At 42.1% G+C, this 26,749-nt stretch overlaps 1 protein-coding gene across 5 annotated transcripts in view; it reads right to left on the bottom strand.

The window, feature by feature from the left end:
- Positions 1–26,749, bottom strand: part of LOC125465563 (serine/threonine-protein kinase Nek6-like) — a 269,602-nt gene that overhangs the window by 225,898 nt on the left and 16,955 nt on the right. Inside the window, exon 1 of one of the 5 annotated variants that reach the window (XM_048559235.2) lies at positions 5,736–5,906. The exons of 2 other annotated variants lie outside the window; for them this stretch is intronic. The gene's annotated coding sequence lies outside the window, so the exon portion shown is untranslated. Of the gene's footprint in view, positions 1–4,745; positions 5,113–5,735; positions 5,907–26,749 lie in introns of those variants that run through there. 2 more of the 5 variants (XM_048559239.2, XM_048559230.2) reach the window with 2 other exon arrangements.

The following is a 26,749-nucleotide window of genomic DNA, read 5'->3' as shown; positions in this document are numbered from 1 at the left end:
TAGGACAGTGCTGACCATCTCAGGAGTGAAACTAAAATTCGCAATCTCCAGACACAGCCAAGTGAAGAGGTCATTTAAGAGCAAAACAAAACCACTCCACACAATTAAAATGTACGATCTAATTTATTTGCTACCATCTCACATCACAATTCTGCTATACGCTGTGACCTTTCCAGTCCAGAAACCTACTTTCGGAATAAACAACTGGCCGAAATTTTTTCAGTGGATCCCAAGCAAAATCCAGCCATCATCAGCAGATGTTTAGCTCAGTAATTATGGAAATATTGAACATACAATAATTGAATATGTTAAAAAAGTATTTACTACTGTTTTATTGCTGTTACATGTTTCAAGTTAATATATATATATCTACAATACATTGTTTCCCCCAGTTTACATGTGGTTAGACATTACAATGTCTTTATTTACTCCAGAAAATTCTGAAACCCAAAATGATTTAGTTCCAAATATTTGGATCTGAACAAGTTGTGAAATATTCATCATCTGAAATAAATGGGAAATTCACACAACAGTGTAATCTGTGAGTCAACCACTCGAGTTCCATTCTGAGGAAGGGTCACTCGACCTGAAATATTGACTCTGACCTTTCTACACAGACCCGCTGAGCTTTTCCAGCCATTTCTACTTTTGTATTTCATGTTTTGTGATGTATGTTCCAGTGTGGTAGAACGGCAGGATTGTTACTGTGCAGAAGGAGGCTGTACTTGCTATTGTAATCGCACCAGCTCATGAATGAGCAACATTATAAATTAGTGTCAGTCACGTGGCTTTTCCCGATACCTTGAATGTTGTTTCTACTTGAGTAACCATCTAATGCCCTTAATAGATCCTGCCTCCATCACCTTCTCAACAGCAACTAAGGATGGCCATAAGTGCTGGGCCAGACAGCAATGTCCAAGTCCCATGAGTGGATAAAAAGAAAATTTCCAAGCAGTATATTCCAGGCCCTAAATACTAACTGTTGAAAGAGGCTCAGTCTTATATCACATTTGCCTCTTTTGCAAAGTATCATATCTATGCCATCTTGTTGTCAATCGTTTTATGAGAGTGACCAGCTTCTTTGTCTAGCCACCTCATTATTTTGATAAGTTCCATCTCCCTTTTGGCCTTGTCTGCTCTGAGGATAACAGTACCAAATTCTCAAATCTGTATTCATAACTGAAGTCTCTCATTCCTGGAACATTCCCAAGCCAGGTGACTGGAACATTCCCGTAAACAAGCATAAGATGTTGAATGAAAATGGCATGGTCCAGTGAAAGGAGAACACAGATGGTAGTGACCGAAGGTGTAATGTCAGTAGAATTTTGAGAAAGCATTTTCTGGTCATGCCAGTACAACAGCCTTCACATTAGAAAATAAAAGTACTGTGAACCAGAACATAGACTCTCAGGTATTTGCAGCACGGAAAAAGGCCACTCAGCCTATCATGGCCCATGTCATTGTGCAAGATCTGGCTATACTAATTACTAATTTTCCACCTTTTGGCCCACAGCCATAGAGAATATGGCAACATAAGTGAACACCTAAATACCGCTTAAATATTACAAGACTTTCTGACTCAGCTCCCAATTCAGGTAGTACATACCAGACTCCCATCACCCTCCAAGGCAAAATAAAATCTCCTTACACAATCTTCCAGTTGCGGCATAACCAGAAATTTTAAGGAATGCTGGCATGGCCTCTCTGATCTTGTATTCTGTATCTCAGATTATAAAGGCAACTAAGTCTCCCATATACTTTCTAAACCATCTTTTTCTACATACGTGCTTCTTCAGGTTCTATGAATATACACACCGAGGTCCCTCTGATCTTCAGTATTTTCCAGGTTTTACCATTCATAGTGCAATCCTTTGCCTTGTTAACCCTCCCCAAGTGCATCACCTTCATATTTTCCCAGGTTGAATCCATTTGCCACTTTTCTGCCCAGCTGAGCAGCCCACTGATTCCTCCTCACTATTTATTACACCAACAATTTTCTGGTCATCCACAAACATCTTGATTACACCCCCTACACTAGATGTTACATGGTATTCCCTCATTATATAGAATTGATGCCAGGTGAGTGACTAGACCAGAGATAACTGACGATACTACTGGATTTATGCATAGATCTGCTACAATGCCAAAATCTGATATATGCAACTCATTGAACTAACCTTTATCATGAAGAGCCTTCTGGTGAGGGTGGGACACTATGCATTATTCTGATTGCGTTATCGTATATTCTGAGAGTGTTCCTATTGTGTCTGTGTATAACTAAAATTTGCTTGTGTGCGTAAGAACATGTAACCATCCTTCAATTCGTTTATGTTTTATAAAGTCCTAAGAACATAAGACATAGAAGTAAATTCGACCAAACCTCCCAATCCCAAACCATTTCAGTTCCCCTCCCATTCCTTAGACGGCATGTCCATCATGGGCCTCCTGCAGTGCCTCAACAATGCCACCCGAAGGTTGCAGGAACAGCAACTCATATTCCGCTTGGGAACCCTGCAGCCCAATGGTATCAACGTGGACTTCACCAGCTTCAAAATCTCCCCTTCCCCCACCGCATCCCAAAACCAGCCCAGCTCGTCCCTGCCTCCCTAACCTGTTCTTCCTTTCACCTATCCCCTCCTCCCATCTCAAGCCCCACCCCATTTCCTTTCTACTAACCTAATCCTGCCCCCTTGACCTGTCTGTCCTCCCCGGACTGACCGAATCCCCTCCCTACCTCCCCACCTACACTCACCTCTGCTGGCTCCATCTCCACCTCTTGTCTGTCTCCTCTCCACCTATCTTCTCCTCTATCCATCTTTGATCCGCCTCCTCCTCTCTCCCTATTTGTTTCAGAACCTCCTCTCCCTCCCCTATTTCTGATGAAGGGTCTAGGCCCAAAACATCAGCTTTTGTGCTCCTAAGATGCTGCTTGGCCTGTTGTGTTCATCCAGCTCCACATCTTGGTATCTCGGATTCTCCAGCATCTACAGTTCCTATTATCTCTCATTCACCCCGTCCAGTCTGCTCTACCATTCAATCATGGCTGATATGTTTCTCAACCCCATTCTTCTGTTCAAATTGTTGCTCAACCCTGGGAATCTTATATTTGATGGCAATATTAAAAACACATTTATCAGTCGAACATCCCACATTGTGACTAAAAGCTCCTGTGTCTTTGCAGAGATAGTGAAGTTCTTGTACTAAGAAGGGAATCCCTGACAGAAAGCGAAGAAAACAGACTATATTCCAGTCAATTCCTATTTGTGCAGGAATCTGGTTTGAAACATGATTTTCCTGATAAAAATAATAATCTACCTTTTTAAGACTCAGAACCAAAGGTTTCAATTATTCATAATATAGCAGAAGATACCTTATGAAGAAACAAATATTTTTAATAGGATACTTAAGACTTTGCTTATCCATCAATCAATCAATCTGAGCCTGCTACAGATTCTGATTTTCAAAGTGTTTGTTGATTACATTTCTGTTCCGGCTTTAAAGACAGCTGCTCATCAAATGCTTGTATTTTGCTTTCAATTCATAAAACTATCAGTCTCAAACTTTTCCACACTATAACAGGACCCAGTGTGTGAAATTTGCTGAAAATGCCAGAGGGACTGTAACCAACATAACACTTATTCTCTGTGCCATATCAGAGAAGCTGGGTAGCTATAAGACTTTGGAAGCATTGCAGTTGGCTCAGGACCTGGCTATTGATAGCCCGTCAACATTCATTAACCAGGGTAAGATGCACAAAACATCTGCATTTATGAGGCATAATTCATAACCAAAATAGTCCAAACTGTAATATTGTCAATGAAGTATTTTTAAATGTTCAATTCTTGGAGAAGTGGCAACCAATTTTCATGCAGTAAGCTCCCACAAACCTGTTCTTGTGCTGTTAATTGAGGAATAAATATTACCATGACACCAGGAATAATTCATTTGGGCTTTTCTGAAATAGGAGTATAGGGTATGCTACATTCACTCCAGCAGTTTAACAGCTCAGCCAATACAGCGGTATCACCAACAATGCTGAAACCCCTCAGTACAGATCTGGAATTTCAGCCTAGATTTTAGTGCTCAAATATCTATGTACGACTTGAACCCTTGACTTTCGAATGCAGAGGTAAGAAAGCTACCAACTGAGCCAAACCTGACAAAATGTAAAGTGCTCGAATAAATGAGCCGCTGAGCCCTGTGCACTGAGTCCATGTACATGAATGATCCTCCACCTTTGGGAAAGAATGGGAAGGTAAAGGAAGGAGCTTTTCGGGAACAATGAGCAATTTGAAAAATCTTTAGTATTTAAAGAAACTTAGCCAGGTCGTAAGTAACACTGCAAAACAGCTTACACTTATAAACCGTAAGTAATACGCAAAACATACAATGGTAAAAGTTCTGGCAAAACATCTTGTAAAGTTAAAAATGCCAAAGAACGAATGTCCACTTCTAACATTTAAGACCCCCTTTCTTGTGAGTCTACGATGGAAACTGCTGCGATGTATTCATATCAGAGAAATGCTGTAATTCTTCAGCCTCACAGTAATGAAAGAGACTTCATACAAATCATGGAATTTTATACATGCTATAGGCGTACAGGCAGCTAAAAGCAGACGTTTGACGAGCTAGGATGAATTACAAAAGACGTTGTGCAAATCCATTTACAGGTCAAACCACATCTTATATTCAAGTTAATTATAAAAGGCAGTAATAAAACATTAGGAAGAAATTAGCAGACCTACCGCGACCTGTAGCCTGTGAAGTGGCACAAGAACTGTAGATTATGGAAAACTGATTAAACGAACCATGGCATTCTGGAAGGAAATCGTCTTTGGTGAACTACTTGTGTTTGCGCTCCTTGAAAAATCCACTCTCTTTCTCAGCCTGTTTCAACTTACATGCCACGCAGGCCTCCCAGTAGGAACGTTTGGGCTGTTTTTTGTCGAAGGGGAGGGAACATTGACTTTGCGTGAAAAAATGACTGAAACCTTCCGTTTTTGCCTAAACCTGGCCTTTTGGCTTTTGGCAAACACTGCATGAGGAGTGAGGGAGAGGGTAGATTGAAAAGCCAGGCTCTGTGAAAGCAAATGTTTGCCATACTGAGGGAGGGGAGCGCTTTTAGGAGTAGGACGGTGGGTAGGGAGGGCAGGGGGTATAAGCAGAACCACCTCCAGCTGATAAATGCAACCTTGTACTGTCAAAGCTTTGCTCTTTTTAAATCAATCAAGTCTCACGCTCGGCTGCCTGATCTTTTAAATGAAGCCAGGTTTAGGAGTTGTGTAAGTGCAACAAGTAAGTACGAGCTCCCTCTCTCTTTCTGCCGTTTTCTTCCCCACTGTCCCACAACACTGCTGAATCTAACTGAAATGCACAGATCCTTTCAATCTGTCAGGAGGGCAGTTGCAGAGTCCCTCAGCTTTCCCAGCCCAGATGTGTGAGACTGACCACTCTCTCACCCACATCTCCGCCTGTTTCCCTGAACCAGCTGCACTGGAGATTTTGAGGGCGGTTTCCCGCGCCGTTTTGTCCGCTGATTAAATATAACTTTGCAGAATTTTGGAACTTCTGCAAAAAAAAAACAAAAATTCTGCTGCTGGCAAAGATTCAAGTGAAAATTAACGAGTTGTTTGCAACACACATTAATACCAGTGACGGGAAGATAGTAGAGATGTTTTTGATGTTCTTAATGCGCATTCTGTTCAGCACAATTAAAAAGAAACTTAACCATGTACCTTTGACTGGTATTATTTTCCATTATATGCAATTATCATGGAGGAGATCGGTGTGGTTCAGCTTTCGTGCGAATTCCTGTGCCGCTTTAATCTGAGTTAAACCCAGCCGATTACATTCAATGATGCAGCCCAACCAACGAAGGTACACAGAAGTTTACAGAGCAATGGGGAACATGACTAATCTCAGTTCTCTGTCAAATTGGATTCCGGTCAAGAATCACACGACACCAGGTTATAGTCCAACAGGTTTATTGGAAAACAGTAGCTTTCTGAGCTCTGCTCCTTCCTCCGAAAACTTGTGTTTTCAAATAAACCTACTGGACTATAACCTGGCGTGGTGTGATTTTTGACCTTGTCCACCCCAGTCCAACACCGGCACCTCCACATTACAAATTGCATTGCAGAGCAGGCTCCCATTTCACACACAGTATGATTTCAATTCAACTCAACAGGTCAAATTTGCCTTGAGATAAGGCTGATAAATACTGCTTCCGTACTGTAGGGATTCTATGAGGGGAAATGTCTTCTCCCAGAGAGTGGTGAGAATTATCTGCTACAGAAAGTAACAAAGGCAAAAATATTGTATGTTTTAAAGAAGAAATTAGATATAGTTATTAGGGCTAAAGGGATTGAAGGGTATGCGGTGAAAGTGGGGACAGGGTACTGAATTGGATGATCAGCCAGGATCACATTGAATGGTGGAGCAGATTCAAAGGGCTGAATGGCCTTCTCCTGTTGCTATGTTTCCACAATTTCTAGCAATGTAAAGGGAGACCTGGTGATATCTGCCTGACCCAAGTGAAGCAGGCCCATTGGTTAATGACATCAACCTTGAGCCAGCAATCTACTGGACTCAACACAAAGTGGGTGTGAAACACAACAGATGTTAGGTAAAAAGGAAAGGCAGGGATTTAAATTAAAGATATGGTTGCCAGGGTAGTGGAAGTATTTTAGGTTATGAAGAGGGCACACTCAAATGCAGAGGGCAGAATCAGAGTGATCAGGACCAGTGGGCAAGAAAACAAAGGAGCTGCATTCAAAGTTTTGGCAAAGGTCTGCAGCTCGGGTTGTGGGGGAGGTTGTAGATTCACTCGCCGAGCTGGCTTGTTCCCGTTCAGATGTTTTGTCACCGTGCTAGGTGACATCATTAGTGGAGCCTTCGATGAAGCGATATTATTCTACTCGGCTTGGAATTTATACTGTCCGGTCCGTTATGGTGAGTACTGTCATTTCTGGTTTTGATTTGTTTGTGTTTGTATATGGGGTCCAATTCTATGTGTTTGTTGATTGTACTATGGGTGGAGAACCTTGCCTCTAGGAATATCCGTGTGTCTATGTCCCCAAGCCAAACACAGACACACACTAGAATTCCTAGAAGCATGGTTCTCCACCCGTAATGCAATTGGACCCCATATATAAACCCAAACAAATCAAAACCAGAAATGATGCTACTAACCATAATGGACCAAACAATATAAATTCCAAGCGGAATAGAAGAACATCGCTTCATCAGAGGGTCCACTGATGATGTCACCTAGCATGGTGACGAAATGCCTGAGTGAACACAAGCCAGCTCGGCGAGCAAGTCAACAACCTCACGGGAGCTGCACGTTTAGGGTGACAAACAAAATAGTATGTGTACTGGGACAGAAAGAGTGGGGGAATAAAATAAGCAGCAGTGTAAAGCTAGGGTTGGGTATTGGAATCTGGATGGGCAATAGGAATCAGAGCTGGAATATCGATGGAGACAGTGAATGTGATGGTAATCACAGAGAAGTTTGAAACAGGACAGGGATGGGGGGTGCGGTGAGTATGTCAAAGGAAAGGAAGAATCTACCATAGGGGAGAGTGCCTGGTAAAGGATTTAATTTAAAAATTCAAATGCAACAGGTTTCTCCCCAGTGGAGTCACAAAGAAGGTTTTGGACAGCATATACAGTATAAATGGTAGAGGCCTGAAATCTGTTTGAATGTGTTTCTGCCCAGCACATCCAACTGAGGAAATCAAAACAAAAACTGAAACATTGCCCAAGAACACAGAGAAGGGCTTTGCACTAAAGCAAAGCATGACTAATGAAGCCATCCACGATATTCACCACCTCCTGCAGACAAATCTGCAGCTGGACAGCTTGGAAAGCAATGCAATGTTACAGAGTCATTCAGCATGGAAACAGACCCTTTGGTCCAACTCGTCTAGGCCGCCCATGTTCCCAAATAAACTAGTCCCATATGCCTGCTTTCGGCCCATATCCCTATAAATCTTTCCCATTCATGTACCTGTCCAAATGTCTTAGAAACGTTGTAACTGTACCAGCATCCATCACTTCCTCTGGCAGTTCATTCCTCTGTGTGAAAAAGTTGCCCCTTAGGTCCCTTTTAAATCTTTCCTCTTTCACCTTAAAGCTATGCCCTCTAGTTTTGGACTCCCCTATCCTAGGGAAAAGATCTTGGTGATTCACTTTATCCATGCCTCTCATGATTTTATAAACGTCTACAAGGTCACCCCTCAGCGTCCAACACTCCAGCAAAGTAAATCCCAGCCTATCGAGCTTCTCCTTAGAACTCAAACCTTCCCATCCCAATTACATCCTGGTAAATCTTTTCTGCACCCTCTCTAATTTCATAATATCTTTCCTATAGCCAGGTGACCAGAACATTGAACTTCCTCATCACCAGCCCTTTCAAACCTCAACTGGTTACATTTCACAATTGACAGCAAACAAGTGTGTTTGTAGGTTGAATGATGGTCCGACAGAGAAAAGCAATGCAATTTGTCCAGGTCACCACAGACACCGATATTTGCTTAAGCCATTGGATTGAGAACCCTTGTTGGTTCCCTCACATACAAGGGGCAAACAATTGTACCCACATGGTGCACAGAGCTCCCTGGCACATCCAGTTACATTCCTAGGCAGGAAGAGATTTTACTCCCTCAATGTTCAACTTGTTTGTGACCACAGGCAGTATTTGCAGTCCCCTAAGCAGGGAATGCTTAGTTTATAATAATAAAATGTTAATGTTAATTGTAAGTTAATTTTTTTCCCTTTGCACCAATAATCTTCTGTTCACTTTTCTGGCCAGAGCAATAACACCTTGTTCACCCTCTGTAGGCCTGGGGCATGGAGGGAGGTTTAGGTCCTCAGCGAATCATGGCTAACCGGTGAATGAAAGTATCCAGGGCTTAGATGATGAAGTAAAGGGCCTTGTACACATGTGGCCCCAGAGAGGTTATCCATGGAGATGAATGTCTCTGCACGGGTGCAAGGTGGATAGCAAGGCCATGATGGTCTATCCTCTGGGGCTTGGGACAATTCCTCCTTCAGAAGTGTTGTTTGTGGGGCTGATAGAGAGAGGCCTGGATCTCCTCATCTTCTAATTCTGCCTTGGGTGTGAGATCCAGAGGCTTCAGAGACAAACATAAAGCTTTGACAGTATTGTGAGCTGCTACCCATACCCAGGATTTCATTAAGATGTTCGTGTTTGATTTGCAGCCAGGAGTAGTTCTTGTGAGATTTTCTCACTCAGTGGCTGTCACTATCCAATCTACCCTTCAGCACAGTTTCCCTTTGCTATTCTATTCCTTATAGAGGGACAGGAGCCATAGGTCTGGCATTTCCCTCCCATTGTACATGTGCATGGTCATGCTTATTATGCACATTCCTTCTACTACAGAAGGAGAGAAGTATTAAGGGGCACTAACATAGGAACATGAAAACTTCACTTGTATTGATAGATGCCGATAAAGATGTCAAACCCCAGAGCTGCAATTATGAACAATACCAGAAAGAAGAATTAGTATGGGTGAAGTTAGGTGTTGAAGAGATCTGAATAAATAATGGTTCAGTCTTGTCAAAGAGCTACAGTGGATGAAAATCAACAATGTATTATTTGACTTGTGTGACTGACGTACCTTGAGGTGTTCAGCCTTCGGTCACATTGCTCTGTATACCCTTCTGGTGATGTGTGCATTCTCCAAGTTGTGATGAAATGTCAGTGACCTAACGGTGCATGAGCTGCTTAGGGTTCTAGCTCCTTTCATGTTTTAAGTGTGAATGCTGGCAGATATATGATAGGCAAGAGGACTATGGTGCCATGAGTGCTACATTAGTAGTTACAATGACGTGACAGATATTGATTGCACATGAGGCAGCGATGCCTGGCATCCAACCTCCTGTATGACAGTCCTGCATAGGGGCAACCTTATAAATCCACCACTCATTGGGATGAGAGGCATTGAGTAGACAGAGACACTTACCCTGACAGAGCACAGCAGAAAATTCCTCCTCTTGCCGCACCTTTTGTCTAATTACGTACATTTCAAGGGGTGGGTGTAGGTGACAAACAGAGATTGAGCAATATCCCAAGTCATGAGATTGAAATGCTGTCCAGCTGCCTTTTAAATACAGCAGCTTGAAGCAAGAGTCCACAAGGTTCCAGCTGGAGAGGTCAAGACATAGACTCAAACTTGGTGTTTACTTGCACACGTATTTGCAGTGAGCTTTAAAGAGCACAACTGCATGAGAAAACTCAACCTCTTGTGAGGGGCCTATGTCATTTTTTTATGGCCACTTCCACAGTCTCAAAATGAAAAAAAAACAAGATTTTTGCCCAGTGTTTAATTGGAATTTCACATCTGCCAATTCCCCTTCTGAGACCCTAACTGAGCATAGACCAGGAATCAAATGGTCAATCCATGATGAAAATCCAAAATGTACACATATCACTGAATCTGATCCATCAATATACACCCAACAGGCATCGTCACATTGGTGTAGTGAGCTGGAGCTGTGACTATTTGGTACAATGAAGGTTAATTTGGGCTGTTTTCAGCAGTCATTAAGGTAATGAGATAAGAATTCATCTAAGTAGGGGAGAAGTCCATTCACATCACTTCAATATTTCTCCTGGAGGGAACAATTGATCCAGTCAATATTTACATGATAAATCATAAAATGTGCTCACAATCTCAACAATAGTGCAATGGTATGATGCTCTTTGGTAGTTAAAAAAAAGAGTATGAATATAGGCCTGGAAACGTGCCACCTACCTGCCCTTTCCATCAGAAGAAAAAAGATATGGAACAAACTAAACCAAAAGGAGGAAGATTCATTTAATTGTGCTGCTATGTCACAGTAGAATGAGCTGCTTGTTGTTCTCTCAGGTTAAGATGTTAAGAGTATTCTAACTCCTAGTTTCAAAAACAGTAATTTGTTAATTAAATAATCGTAATTAAAAATGATAATTAAAATAGAAACACAAGCGACCAGTCTGTTATGGCAAGAGTACAGGTTCCCTCTTAATAATTAAATCCAAAACACTCAGAGAAGCTCACCTCACCTCACCTAATCTGTGAAACTATTATGGAGAAGGAGAGGTTAAATGAAAGAAAATCCTGATATTTACTTTATAAGTAACAAGTAACAATTTACTTGATTAACCCTAACAGTGAATAAATTAACAGAATTACTAATAAACTGAACAATTCCCCCTTAACTACTAACTATTCCCTAACTGAACTAAGTTCTGCTGGTATTCTATTCCAATAAACACAAGTAAGAAAATAAATTAAAACTTGTGTCTCTTAAAGTCTACACATCTTTCTTCTCAAGTCATAAGTACCTTTCTCCCAATGATCTAGCTGTCAGGGATGTTTTATCTGTGAAGTCTTCTGTGAGTACTCTTAGCTAGAAGTGTCCTGGTGCCTTTTATGGCTAGATGGAGCTTTCTTAGAGAGCTTAGCAATTTCTCGTTAGACCTAAATGCTTGTATCTTAGATGGCGGCTTACTTTCACCCCGATTTTCAAAAACACTCTCATTATATACCTTTGCAGAATACCTCTGCTCGGTTCGCAACAAACAACTGCACCTCCCAGAGCAAACCATTTTGACTCCCCCTCCCATTCCTCAGACGACATGTCCATCATGGGCCTCCTGCAGTGCCACAATGATGCCACCCAAAGGTTGCAAGAACGGCAACTCATATTCCACTTGGGAACCCTGCAGCCCAATGGTATCAATGTGGACTTCACAAGCTTCAAAATCTCCCCTTCCCCCACTGCATCCCAAAACCAGCCCAGTTCTTCCCCTTCTCCCACTGCATCCCAAAACCAGCCCAGCCTGTCTCCGTTTCCCTAACCTGTTCTTCCTCTCACCCATCCCTTCCTCCCACCTCAAGCCGCACTTCCATTTCCTACCTACCACCACACCCCGCCTCCTTGACCTGTCTGCCTTCCCTGGACTGACCTATCCCCTCCCTACCTCCCCACCTATACTCTCCTCTCCACCTATCTTCTTTTCTCTCCATCTTCGGGCCGCCTCCCCCTCTCTCCCTATTTATTCCAGAACCCTCTCCCCATCCCCCTCTCTGATGAAGGGTCTCGGCCCGAAACGTCAGCTTTTGTGCTCCTGAGATGCTGCTTGGCCTGCTGTGTTCATCCAGCTCCACACTTTGTTAGAGATAATGGGAACTGCAGATGCTGGAGAATCCAAGATAATAAAATGTGAGGCTAGATGAACACAGCAGGCCAAGCAGCATCTCAGGAGCACAAAAGCTGACGTTTCGGGCCTAGACCCTTCATCAGAGAGGGGGATGGGGTGAGGTTTCTGGAATAAATAGGGAGAGAGGGGGAGGCGGTGCAATGGGAGAGAGATTCCCTGAGGTTGGTCCGGAGGGAGGAGGGTAGCTTCTTCAGGCTGGGCATCCCTGGAAGAGGCTTCGCAGTGAGGTTAAAATAGTATCAGAGATAATGGGAACTGCAGATGCTGGAGAATCCAAGATAATAAAATGTGAGGCTAGATGAACACAGCAGGCCAAGCAGCATCTCAGGAGCACAAAAGCTGACGTTTCGAGCCTAGACCATCCCCCTCTCTGATGAAGGGTCTAGGCCCGAAACGTCAGCTTTTGTGCTCCTGAGATGCTGCTTGGCCTGCTGTGTTCATCCAGCCTCACATTTTATTATCCTGGATTCTCCAGCATCTGCAGTTCCCATTATGTCTGATACTATTTTAACTTCACTGCGAAGCCTCTTCCAGGGATGCCTAACCTGAAGAAGTTACCCTCCTCCCTCCGGACCAACCTCAGGGAATCTCTCTCCCATTGCACCGCCTCCCCCCTCTCCCTATTTATTCCAGAACCCTCACCCCATCCCCCTCTCTGATGAAGGGTCTAGGCCCGAAACGTCAGCTTTTGTGCTCCTGAGATGCTGCTTGGCCTGCTGTGTTCATCCAGCCTCACATTTTATTATCTTGGATTCTCCAGCATCTGCAGTTCCCATTATCTCTGATACTATTTTAACCTCACTGCGAAGCCTCTTCCAGGGATGCCTAACCTGAAGAAGTTACCCTCCTCCCTCCGGACCAACATCAGGGAATCTCTCTCCCATTGCACCGCCTCCCCCTCGCTCCCTATTTATTCCAGAACCCTCACCCCATCCCCCTCTCTGATGAAGGGTCTAGGCCCGAAACGTCAGCTTTTGTGCTCCTGAGATGCTGCTTGGCCTGCTGTGTTCATCCAGCCTCACATTTTATTATCCTCCACACTTTGTTATCTTGGATTCTCCAGCATCTGCAGTTCCCATTATCACTCATTATATACCTTGATGACATATCCATTTTCCTTACATTAGCATGGGTCCAGGATTGTTAAAACCATCAGATTTAAATTCAATTGGCTTTCAAACACAGAGTGCTTGATTTAAATGTATTGGCTGATTCCAGCTCGTCGCCAAAGCATCAAAACAAAGCTAGGAGTTTCCAATCACACAGCCAATTGATACATGTTTCAGTTTCAGAGCCAGCTGTACACCTTCAGCTACATGCAGACACATTGTCGTTTAAGTCTCCAAGCTTAGAAAAGAATATTACCTCTTAAAGGGACCACACATTATTTCCCTTCTCATTTTTTTACAAACAAACTCTAGCTTCCTGCCTCCTAATTCACGATTACTCTACACAACTTCATAACAAATTAGATTGTCAAATGGGATTCACATTCCCAACACGATATATTGCTTCAAACAGTGTACTTCTACATTCTTCGAGTCAAACATTTTAGGAATTTCCATTATATTCAAGTTAAACCAAACAACCAGTTTGGGCCTGCTTGGAGAAGAAGTTAACCAGGGACCAACAAGAACAAACAATGGAAGGCAGTTGTGAAAGCAGATAAAGTGTAAAGCTACGAAAAACAGTGCTATCAGATGACATCAACTTATAACTGCAGTTTCTGAGATATATTACCATAAATCGAAGCATTTCTGGTGTGAGAAAGTCCTTGTCAGTCTTTTTCAGAAGAGACTGTCAGCCAAACCATGCCTAAACATTTGTTTGATAATAATAAATAAAATATATAATCAAAGAGCCCTGCCAACCCGGTCATACTCTTTTCCACCCTCTTTCAACAGGCAGAAGAAATAAAAGTTTCTATACACGTATGATTAGGTTCACCTTGTTGCCTGCTGTTATCCAACTTATGAATGAAAATCTCAAATGTTAATTCTGATCTCTCTCTCTTCGCACCTTCTCTGGGGCTGTGATACTGTATTCTGCGTTTTGTTCTGGTACCCTGATGTACTTTGTAAAGCACAACCTGCCTGGATAGCACTCAATACAATAATTTTCACTGTGCCTCGGTACATGTGACAACAATGAATCAGTCAATATAGTTTTACAAGTGAACCGAGATAGCAAGCTGAAGTGTGCATTACTAAATTAGAGTAATTAAGACAAATCAGACCATGATTGCCACTTTTACAAGGAGTGGAACATTATAGGTAAATCTTCAAATTGAAACTATAATAACCCACAATTTGTAATATAGGATTGAATGTTCAGTAACATTAAAGAAGATTAACTGGAGCACTGCAAAGTTAAAATCACTAGGTATACTTCTACAGCCTTCAATATTACAATGTATATATTTTCCTACTTTGCTACAGCGGCTACACTTCAAAGCCTCATCAGCTGTGAAGTTCTCAGGATGTCCTGAGGTTCGAATGGCATGATATAAAGGTTTTTTTATCCCTCTACTGGAGAAACACTAATCTTAGGACATTGCATCCAACAGATTTCCCTAAACTATTATACAGCTCATATTTGAAGACAATTCTTTTTGATGTACAGTCTGTCATCTTGTTGATTATGGAAGCTGGCCGATTGATTACCAGTAAGGAACTTCAGGTCTGCATGAGAGAAGCTAGGACAAACTTTATGTTTGATGAAGGATGCTGTAGGTTGCAGAGAGACATAGATAAGCTGCAGAGCTGGGCTGAGAGGTGGCAAATGGAGTTTAATGCGGACAAGTGTGAGGTAATGCACTTTGGTAGGAGTAACCGGAAGGCAAAGTACTGGGCTAATGGTAAGATTCTTGGCAGTGTAGATGAGCAGAGAGATCTCAGTGTCCATGTACACAGATCCTTGAAAGTTGCCAGCCAGGTTGACAGGGCTGTTAAGAAGGCATACAGTGTTTTAGCTTTTATTAATAGAGGGATCGAGTTCCAGACCAAGAGGTTATGCTGGAGCTGTACAAAACTCTGGTGCGGCTGCACTTGGAGTATTGTGTACAGTTCTGGTCACTGTATTATAAGGAGGATGTGGAAGCTTTGGAAAGGGTGCAGAGGAGATTTACTAGCATGTTGCCTGGTATGGAGGGAAGGTCTTACGAGGAAAGGCTGAGGGACTTGAGGTTGTTTTTGTTACAGAGAAGAAGGTTGAGAGGTGACTTAATTGAGACATATAAAATAACCAGAGGGTTAGATAGGGTGGATAGGGAGAGCCTTTTTCCTAGGATGGTGATGGCGAGCACGAGGGGGCATAGCTTTAAATTGAGGGGTGAAAGATACAGGACAGATGTCAGAGGTAGTTTCTTTACTCAGAGAGTAGTAAGGGAATGGAACGCTTTGCCTGCAACGGTAGTAGATTCGCCAACTTTAAGTACATTTAAGTCATCATTGGACAAGCATATGGATGTACATGGAATAGTGTAGGTTAGATGGGTTTCAGATCGGTATGACAGGTCGGCACAACATCGAGGGCCGAAGGGCCTGTACTGTGCTGTAATGTTCTATGTTATGTGTGATTTTAACATTCAAAAGTATATCTTCCATTTGTCAGCTTGGCTTGATTAGTAACATTGAAATCTCTGGATCAAATCATCATGGGTTCAACCCTTCATTGGGACTGTGAAAGAAAGAAGGACTTGCATTTACATTGCACTGTTACTAACTCAAAACATTCTTTTACCAATGGAATTTGAATGTAGTCTGTGTTGGAATGTGAAAAACATTGCTTATGGGGATTGTCCTTCAGAAGAGATATTTTGTGAAGGTAACCTAAGCTCAGAGATTTGTACAGCTCAGAATAGAGCCATTTGGCCCATCATTTCAACAGTGGTTAGCAAAGATCTGACGACAATAACCCCACTTACCAGCAGTTGACCCTGGCCCAGAGGCTATATCAGCAAGTGAATATCTAAATACTGCTCAAATGCTATGGGACTTTTGGACTCAACCACCAACTTCAGGCAGAGTGTTTCAGACTCCCACCAACATCTGTATGAAAAAAAAATTCTCCACAACTCCCCTCTTTTAGAGTTAGCCTTCTATATCTTTTCTGAAGTCTATGTCCCTTGATTATTGACCCTTCTACAAAAGGAAAAAGTATCTTCCTATCCACCCATAATCTTGTATACTTTTGTCGGGTCCTCTCTCAACCTTCACTGTTGCAAGGAAAACAAACAATGCCAGCCTATCCAATCTTTCCTCATTGGTTAGATCCTCCAGCCCAGGCAACATCCTGGTAAATATTCACTGCACCCTTTCTACTGCAATCATATCCTTCATGCGTTGTGGTGACCAGAACTGCACACAGGCTCCAGTCATATATAAATGGGTATTTTATATAGTTCCAGCATAGCACCCTGCTCTTATATTCCATACCTAATAAAGCTAAATAAGTATCCCATATGCCTTCAAAACCACCTTTATGTACTCACTGTGCTACTTTCAGTGTCTGTGGATATTCGAATTGAGATCCCTCTGATCTTCAGTGTTTTCCAGGGTCTGACCATTCGTAGTGTAATCCTTTACCTTGTTAGCCTTCCCCAGTTCAAGTACATTTTTCCAGGTGCAATTCTATTTGTCAAACATTCTGCCCACCTGAGCATTGATATCCTGCAATTTATGGCTATCCAAGTTTCATGTCATCCATGAACTTTTTGATTGAACCCCCTGTATTTCATTCCAAATCATTAATGTACACCACAAATAGCAAGATCCCCAGAACTGAGTGCTGTAGAACCCTATTGGAAACAGACTTCACAGAACATCCCTCTTTTCTCACCTTCTGCATCTTGCCTCTCAGCCAATTTTGGACATTATGCGTCAATTGGCCATGGATCTCATGAGCTCTTACTTTCTTGACCTGTGTGCAATGAAGAACCTCATCAAAAAGTCTTGCTAAAGTACATGTACATTACATCAAATGCATCACCTTCATCAACACCCCTGGTTACCTCCTCAAATAATTCAACTAAATTTGTCAAATGCAACATCCCTTAACAAATAAATGTTTAAGGAGAATTGTTCAAGGTTTTGCTTAAAGAAAATAAAAATATTTTCTCATCTATTTGGCTGGGAATATGGGTCTAATTGCATCTTTCTTCCAAAGGAGGAGAGATGCAATGGGCATGGAAGGTCCTTTCCTCACCTTAAGAGTCAATCAATCTCTGATATTTTCCTAATTTCTTGTAGGACTTATAATTTATTTGTTCCTGGTGTGTAATTTTTGCTGACTACGTCAACAGTTATTGCCTATGCCTAGATGCCCTTGAGAAGGTCTTAGTGAGTAACATTTTTGCACTACTGAGATCCTTGGGGTGGAGGGATACCCATACTGCTGTTAGGGAGGGAGTTCCAGGAGTTTGACTCAGTAACAGTAAGGAAATGCCAATATGTGTCCAAGTTAGGATGGTGTGAGACTTCGTACAGACCATGAAGGCCATGGTATTCCAAAGCATCTACTGCCTTTGTCCATCTAGAAAGGCTGTTATTGTGAAATGACAATATGAGGCATTAGATAAATGCATGTGTTTATTTTACCACCATGTTTGAGTTAGGTATCAAAAACCAGTGCGAACTCAGTTACATAGTTAAATGTCCTCCCCTCTGGTAGCAGTAAGTTGAGAAGGTAAAACGTGTTGAAGCGCATCTGGACTGAGGAATTACATGCAGAAAACAGCTAAGCTGCAACAAAGCTGAGAGTATTTGGCATCTCATAATGTATAATGATCTACATTTTACACAGAAATGTAAATTGTGCCTGATTGCAGTTATAAAAATTTTAAAAGCTGAAGCAGCTTTGAATATCTATAATTCACAAAGCAGGCCTATTGAGAGGAAGGCAAAAGGAAAAGAAATATGTGTAATCCCACAATGCCTTACCTAATTGTGAAAGGAATGGATACTAACCGGCATTTTGTTTAAAGCCTTTATATTTATGGAGCTAGTGAAACTATTCTATTTCTCTGAGGGGGATGTTCCTAAGTTTCACAAATTGAACAAGCACATCAAAAATAAACACAGAGAAATCTTCACTCCGAGGTCTGCATAGTTAGGATGACCAACTAATTAATGTGTGTGTGGGAAAGCAACATCATTTACCAAATTTTCAATGATATGAATTAATTCACCTTTTAATTCTCCATGTCACAGGATGTCTCAAAATAACTTTATTTCATTTCCTGATCCAAACTTTGTGTGCTTAAGCAGTGGAACAGGTACCAAATGTACAAAATGTGAAGGACACAGTGTAGGGCTACAGGTGAGACTGGGATTGTGTATCAGACAAGACACAGTGTTTTTCTGTTTCCTGATTGCACATCATTCAGATGTTGGCTGGATTTGAGCTGTGTAGATAATTAAAGCAGTTGAAGGATAAAAGTAAAGAAAATAGTATAAGACACGTTTTTCCTCTTCTGAGACTAGGGCACTAGGGATCAGTTTTGCCTTCTGACTACTGTCCTGGCTGACTTCAGCTAACTCAGGAGATCAAATGCAAGCTCATCTGTTCTGTGTTTTATTGTAGCAGACTAAACATTCACTTTACCATGATTTGGCATGACTGAGTTATGTACTTACTAAAAGGATCTTCTGAGAAAATCAGTGAGACTGGGTGGGTTGATCTCGGGCAGGTGGCAGTTCCATTGCCAGAGGATGTGTCACTGGCATTGGATTATCTTTCTCAACAATGTGCCCCTTTGTGGATCAAGCTTCCCTGCGATCACCCAGTAGTTCAACAGCATGCATGTGAGGAATACATATTTGGCTGAAATAACAGCGTTTTCGATATCCTTAAAGCTGTAATCTGGAGTGGGACAGAGTCTTTCAAATAGGAAAAGAAAGATTTGCATTTATACAGCACCTTTCATGCCCACAAGCCATCCCAAAAGACTTTCTGGCCAATTAACTATTTACAAGCGAGGTCACTGCTGGAATGCAGAAAGTGTGACCATCGAATTGCATACAGTCACTCCAACTAACAGCAAAGTGATAAAACCCAGATAGTGCTTTTTGCTGATGGTGATTAAGAGATAAATGTTGGTCACAACATTGGTGATGATATTGGTGGTAGAATCTCAAATGTTCTTTCCATCAGGTGACTAACCAAGACTTTCTCCTTCTCTTCACACGTTCCATTGTCATGTGTTGGAAGAATGTGAAGGCCGATGCTCAAACTGTTTGTCTGTGTTATGAACCCACCTTCCTTGACCATCAAGTCCTGAGGTGGGACTCAAACTTGGAGCTGTTGGTTCCAACAGAGGGACACAATCCACCGCAGCATAAGACTTCCCTTTCAGCAAAGTACAGGGAGGAATTTACACACAGACAATAATCAACAATTCAAAAAGTAGTAAATAACTTAAGTCCTAGCTGCTTTGTTTGACTTGGGAAGACACATTTGCTAGACCCCACAGTTCAGAATGAACAAGAAAAAAATCACACAGATCATAACATACTGCCTAAAAAAAACAGACACATCTTGGACATATTTGCAGAGATGTTATGATTTTAATGGAAGAAGGTGCATTAAAACTTTCAATACTCTGATGGTAACTGGGCCTTTTGAAAAGTAGACATGAAAGGTAGAACACTAAACCATTCTGGCAGAAAAATCAATGATTCTCCAACAGAGGAGCAAAAGATTTTCTTCTGGCTCCATGTGGAAAATTCTTCAAAATAGAAACAATTAGGCTATCCATGGTCTTAGTTCCTATGGATTATGGTGAGATGAGTGATAGAATTCAGCGAGATGTCTGGTGAGGCCAAGCTCATTGCATCTTGTATACCTTTCTCCAGTGGCATGGCAAGAAACTCACTAGGTAGCAGTGAGTTCCCAATTGATGTTTATTATTGCTTATTAAATTCTTTGATAACAGCCAAACTTGCTCTGGGTTGTGACCTTATCAAATTCACCAAACAAGCCGCTTGTCAGGAAAGCTCAACATGGACCACAGTGCAAGTTCTTGATGGTTTCAACTCACTACTTGCTCCAAAAGACCTCCAGTTTGGACACCATAAACCTCTTGCTCACACACCATGGCCACCAGCCTTGCACACCCCCACATCCACCAATGTTGGTATCAAATATCTGCCAGTCTTGATGAACTCTTACAACATATCCCTGATCTATTTACAGTAGGCTTCTGCACTTCAATGCTACACCTTGGGCTCCACCAGCAGCTCTCATTGTAATGATGCAGCAAGGACTCTGTGAGCTCAGGGAAACATGCCCAGCTCATGGCCTGGACCAGGCTGCATCTCTGTGCTCCTCACTCACTGAGCCTGCCTAGATCTTCGCAGCATAGTCTTGTCTTTTTGCACATTGTTCCCTCAGCCAGAGATATCAGGTATATATATTACTGGTGTCTTCCGGTACCATTTAGCACAGAAATAAAGCCAGGAAACTTGCCACAGTTGTCAACAGGCTTTGGTTCAGTCAAGGAGGATAGCCTTCACTCAGAAAATCCGGGGACCGAAAGTCGAAAGCAGTCTCCTTTGCAAGCCCAGGCCCCACCTAGGGCAGTCAGAGTTGGGATCCTCTCCCATTTGGGTTGAGGAGCTGAATGATGGGCAGCGCACCAGCTGCCTTGGTGGGTGGCATGGTGGCTTAGTGGTTAGCACTGCTGCCTCACAATGCCAGGGTCCTGGGTTCAATTCCACCCTTGGGCAACTGTCTGTGTGGAGTTTGCACAGTCTCTCTGTGTCTGTGTGAGTTTGCTCCAGTTTCCTCCCACAGCCCAAGATGTGTATGCTAGATAGATTGGCCATCCTAAATTGTCTGTAGTGATCTGGGTGGAAGGCCAAATGAACTACTCAGGCTCCTATTTACTGTATGCCTACAATTCTACAACCTTTATATTCCCATTCTGCACCCACTATCTTCCTCTTCAATGCATTAACATATTTGTTGCCACAATAAGTTCCACATTCTTGTAACACTGGAAAAAAGTTTCACTCTGTTGCTGGCTATAAGTTAATCACCTTTCTATATCTTAATTTATTTAATATTCTTGATCTTTGTTCATAATCAGTATTTCTGTTTCTTCAAATCCTCTCTGAGCTGAGAGGAAAACAAAAAGCATAATATCTTCCCTTAAGCAGTATGGCATGAATCTTTTCTTTAATGAATATTTAAATAATTTCTGGAAACTACTGCAGCCATGTCTCAATGCTCCTAAATAGTATTGGTGACATTTATTGAGAAATGCAGAAGACCAGAAACATAGCCTGGCAAGGAATGAATGGCTCCATTATTCTTCTCAAATTGTACTCCTCTTGAGAAACTTCTGCGCTGAAAGTCAGATCTCAGCAGGAATGCTTCTTGTATTTATCACCAACTCAGCTGTCAAAGAATTTTAATGACTTGTTCTATATCTAAAGAATCCTTATTTACCCAGCCTGAATGCTAGTCAAAATCAGGAACTGTTGAATGGAACTATACAACATGGTAAATGATAGCGAACATACTGCTCTTCAGAGAGCCAATTATTCAGAGAAGCTTTTAATTATCATTTATGAATCTGTTGTGTTATGAACATTGAAACAGAAAACAAAATATAACTGTTGAATAGATAATGAAATAGGCCTATTTCAGCTCTCTGTATCATATGTTAGAAACAAACTAAGCCCTAACAGTGAGTTGATAGATAGGCTTCAGTAAGTAATCAGCTCCAGTGTGCATTTCTGCAGGATTGATTGTGCTTTCACATGATGTACTTTGAAAACAGGACTGCCGGTGTACTGCTTACACACACAGTAACATGCCTGCCTACTTCAAACACAATCTTGTCTGTTCCAATCACAGCCTTCAGACCGACAAATTGTCCTAGCTTATGTGCAACTTTTCTGATGCAGAGGTGCCAATGTTGGACTGGGGTGGAGCTGGGGGTCGGGCGGGGAAGGGGGAGTGGGAACAAAGTCAGAAATCACATGACACCAGGTCATAGTCCAACAGGTTTACTTGAAATCACACAAGCTTTTGGAGTGCAGCCCCTTCGTCAGGTGCAGTGAAAGAGCAGAGAACATAAACCCAGATTTTATCAGCAAAGAGATCAAAAGATCATACAAATGATGGGGTGGAGTGTCAGATAATAAGTTTCTGCAGGTGACCAGAAGTGTTAGATGGTGAGTAAAGTGTCAACAGCTGAATAACCAGCGAAGAGATAACCTATAATCCAATTAAGTGAGGCAGAGAGATAGCAGAGACTAATATCCAAGGACCTTACCCATAAAGATGGCTTCAACCATGATCTTGGGTTCTGTCGCACTACAGATGATCTCACCATACTGTAATGTATCTGTAAAACCTTCCTTACTGTCCTGTTTTGACAGCATCACCTTGATAAATTGTTATGATCGCTCTACCTTAATTAGTTTCTACAGTTTTGAATTCAGCATGCGATTCCAGTCATTTAGTTTGTCTCCAGCACCACCTTATTTTTTTAATTTTTTGTAATTATCTCTGCCTCACTTATTCAGATTATTGGTCATCCCTTCGCTGATTATTCAGCTGTTCACACTTTACTCACTGTCTGACACTCATGGTCACCTGCAGAGGCTTATCATCTGACACTGCCCTCACACCAGTTATATGATCTTTTGATCTCCCTACCTATAAATTCTGGGTCTGTGTGCTCTGCTGTCTGACTGCACCTGCCAAAAGGGCTATGCTCCGAAAACTTGAATGATTTCAAATAAATCTGTTAGACTCTCACCTGGTGTCATGTGATTTCTGACTTTGTCTGCAGCTTTTCTGAAGCACCTCACCTTAGCAGGATGTCCATCACAGTGGGTGAGGAGTCAGTGCCTCCCAACCAAGGCCAGAGTTGCTGGGAATGGGTGTTGTTTTAAGGGGCAGTAAAGAAGGTAAAGGCAGGAGCTAAAATGACACAGTGCGGAAGCAGCAGCCCACTTGATTTACAGCTCCTATGCTGGTCCCTTGAACAAGCTATACAGTTAGTCCCACTTTCCATTCTCCATTGCCATAAATGTTTTTATCCAAATCCTTTTTGTAAGTTGTATTAAATCTGCTTCCAGCACACAATCAAGCTGTGCTGTGCAATTAACAGGAGGTCACTATTGTAAAAAAAGACTCATTTCAACATAGGAAATATTGTCCAGTTTCACACAAGTTTTGACAATGCAGCTACATTTATAAGATGCATTGTTTGACATGAGGAACATCTGTAAACACATTAAAGCAGTTATTATATACTATAATAAATTAAACAAAATGCAATTAGAATATAATTATGCTTTGAATAAGAGTACTGAAGGCTTGTGTAATTGCTAGAACAGTAGAGCATCAGACTTCTAGCTTCAAATCAAATATATTTTATCTCCCGGTATATTATGGCTGGTTAGTTTTTGGTATCATGGGGACATTTTCCACTCCACACAAGTAAGCCCCTCCTTGGCATACAAGTTATGGAGGCAGCTTTCTGATGAATGCATGTTTGAAATTTTTTTAAAATTTCCCCACTTTGGTCTTGAGTCAGTCCACCTCCCTGGATCTTTGATCTCAGTTGAGACGATGAAGATGTAAAGTTAAAGTTGTCAGAGTTCCAGGGGGCCATAGGGCTGCATTAACAGAGAAAGGGAGGGAGAAATAACCAGTGGTAGTTTAACCTGAGGGTCTCCAAGCCTCAGGCAAGAGGTGAGTTTGAAAGGGCAGAAATTCATGAGAATGAAGCTGGTGCAGGAATTGAAGAGGTGCTGTTGGTGTTGCTGTGCATTGAAAACCAGCCATCCAGCCAACTGAGCTAACTGACACCTTAACGAAGGTACAGCTGCCAATCTTAAGTAAAATAATAGGAAGCTTGAATTGAAGGAACACAAAGCACTTGGAGGGCTGTGGGTGATTGCAAAGGCAATGAAGGATGGGAATATGGAGGGTTATGAAATGGAGAATAAGAATTTTAAAATTCAAAGCTTTGGTGGACTGGGACCTTTTGCGATTCAATGAAAGTGAGCAGGATTTTGTATGTTTTACAATAAAAGATAGATTTTATTATCACGTGTACTCAAGTACAAAAGTACAGGAGCACAGTGAAAAATTTTCAATGTCATCACATATGGTTCCATCTCAGGTCAAGTGCTTATGTACAAAAATGTTTGAGACTTGTTTACTTTTTGAATGAAGGAAGATGGGAGATTAGCCTGGGAAGAGTTTCGCAGGTTAAGTCTAGAGGTGACAAAAGTTATCAACAAGGGTTTCAGTAGTCAAAAGACTGAAAGTAAGCAATCTCTTTGATAGAGAAGAAAGGATTTGAAGCTCACCTCAAGGTAAAATTGGTAATGGAACCGTAGAATTAAAGAAGGGTTGAAACACATAAGAGATAATGGGAACTGCAGATGCTGGAGATTCCAAGATAATAAAATGTGAGGCTGGATGAACACAGCAGGCCAAGCAGCATCTCAGGAGCACAAAAGCTGACGTTTCGGGCCTAGACCCTTCATCAGAGAGGGGGATGGGGGGAGGGAACTGGAATAAATAGGGAGAGAGGGGGAGGCGGACCGAAGATGGAGAGTAAAGAAGATAGGTGGAGAGGGTGTAGGTGGGGAGGTAGGGAGGGGATAGGTCAGTCCAGGGAAGACGGACAGGTCAAGGATGTGGGATGAGGTTAGTAGGTAGCTGGGGGTGCGGCTTGGGGTGGGAGGAAGGGATGGGTGAGAGGAAGAACCGGTTAGGGAGGCAGAGACAGGTTGGACTGGTTTTGGGATGCAGTGGGTGGGGGGGAAGAGCTGGGCTGGTTGTGTGGTGCAGTGGGGGGAGGGGATGAACTGGGCTGGTTTAGGGATGCAGTGGGGGAAGGGGAGATTTTGAAACTGGTGAAGTCCACATTGATACCATATGGCTGCAGGGTTCCCAGGCAGAATATGAGTTGCTGTTCCTGCAACCTTCGGGTGGCATCATTGTGGCAGTGCAGGAGGCCCATGATGGACATGTCATCAAGAGAATGGGAGGGGGAGTGGAAATGGTTTGCGACTGGGAGGTGCAGTTGTTTGTTGCGAACTGAGCGGAGGTGTTCTGCAAAGCGGTCCCCAAGCCTCCGCTTGGTTTCCCCAATGTAGAGGAAGCCGCACCGGGTACAGTGGATGCAGTATACCACATTGGCAGATGTGCAGGTGAACCTCTGCTTAATGTGGAATGTCATCTTGGGGCCTGGGATGGGGGTGAGGGAGGAGGTGTGGGGACAAGTGTAGCATTTCCTGCGGTTGCAGGGGAAGGTGCCGGGTGTGGTGGGGTTGGAGGGCAAAGGATGCCTTTCAACACATTATGACTGTGCTTGGTCTGTGTAAGAGCAGTTCAGTTATTGCCACTCCCCTGTCTTATACCCATAGCTTTGAAAGTTCTTCTGCTTCAGATCATGATCCAATATTGCAAACAATCCAGTTCAGCCTGAAATGAAAAACTGTGCTTCTTCCAGGATTGGATGCATTGCAAGTAACCTGACAACAGGTAGGCAAGGTCCTGCAATGCAGCTGTGCGATATCAGTGTACACCTAGAACCTGGTTTAATCTTAACTGATGCTACGGTCAACATGTAGCTCAGAGTCAAGAAATAGATCTTTGATGGACTCCAGAATTATGCTGTAGGGCTCAGAAAAGAAACTTTTACAGGAAATTTAATGACCACAACAAGATACATAGATTGGAATCAGACGAGTGCAGCTAAACTCGATTGTAAAAAAAAATGGAGCAGTTGCATTGGAGGAGGCTGACTTTGATGAGGCAGCAAAGAGATTGGGATGAAACAGGAGGGAATATTTCAAACAGTCACAGTTTTATATGTTGTTATGTTTATAATTTTGATGCAGTTTCAGTGTTGCTCTGGAGTAGTTCAAGTTTGGAGCTGTGGGATAGATACACACAATTTTGAAGGTGAAGACATATTGGAGGACTATGGTGAGGAAACAGAGATGGAATCTGACATGACAGTCTGTGAGGCTAGAGGGACTGAGGGTGGATTTTTTTTATTTGAGAGGCAATATTTAACGGCAGCAGTTTTGAAGGGGAGGAGTTTGAAAGGTAGGAGACAGCCTCTGAGGATCAGCCTTTAAACAACAAATTAAAAATTCTACACTGGCAATAGGAAAACAGAAATAGATACAGAACAATATGTAACAGTTACACCAAATATTTTTCATGACCTGCAGGCTCCAAAAAAAAGGAACAGTTTAGACTTATTGAATTAAACTGCAGTGCCGCCTAATGATAAATCAGGCTCATCCTTTACTCAGAATGTAATAGCTCTCTCTTTAGTTACCCATTTACATTTAATCTATTTCAAGACTGTCTTTTTCTTTACAAACCTATTTTCACCAGATTTATGTTAATTTTCAGTTTCTTTGAAATGCAAAGGATAATTCAGGTAAATTATATTTTGTTCCAGTCAATATGCAAACATGTAAAATATAATTTTAAATAGTGCAGAGGTTTCATACTTTGTAACACAAG

Source organism: Stegostoma tigrinum, chromosome 29 (genome assembly GCF_030684315.1).
Source record: "Stegostoma tigrinum isolate sSteTig4 chromosome 29, sSteTig4.hap1, whole genome shotgun sequence".
NCBI lineage: Eukaryota > Metazoa > Chordata > Chondrichthyes > Orectolobiformes > Stegostomatidae > Stegostoma > Stegostoma tigrinum.
Note: the sequence above shows the minus strand (reverse complement) of the source record. Positions and strands in the feature narration are given on the sequence as shown.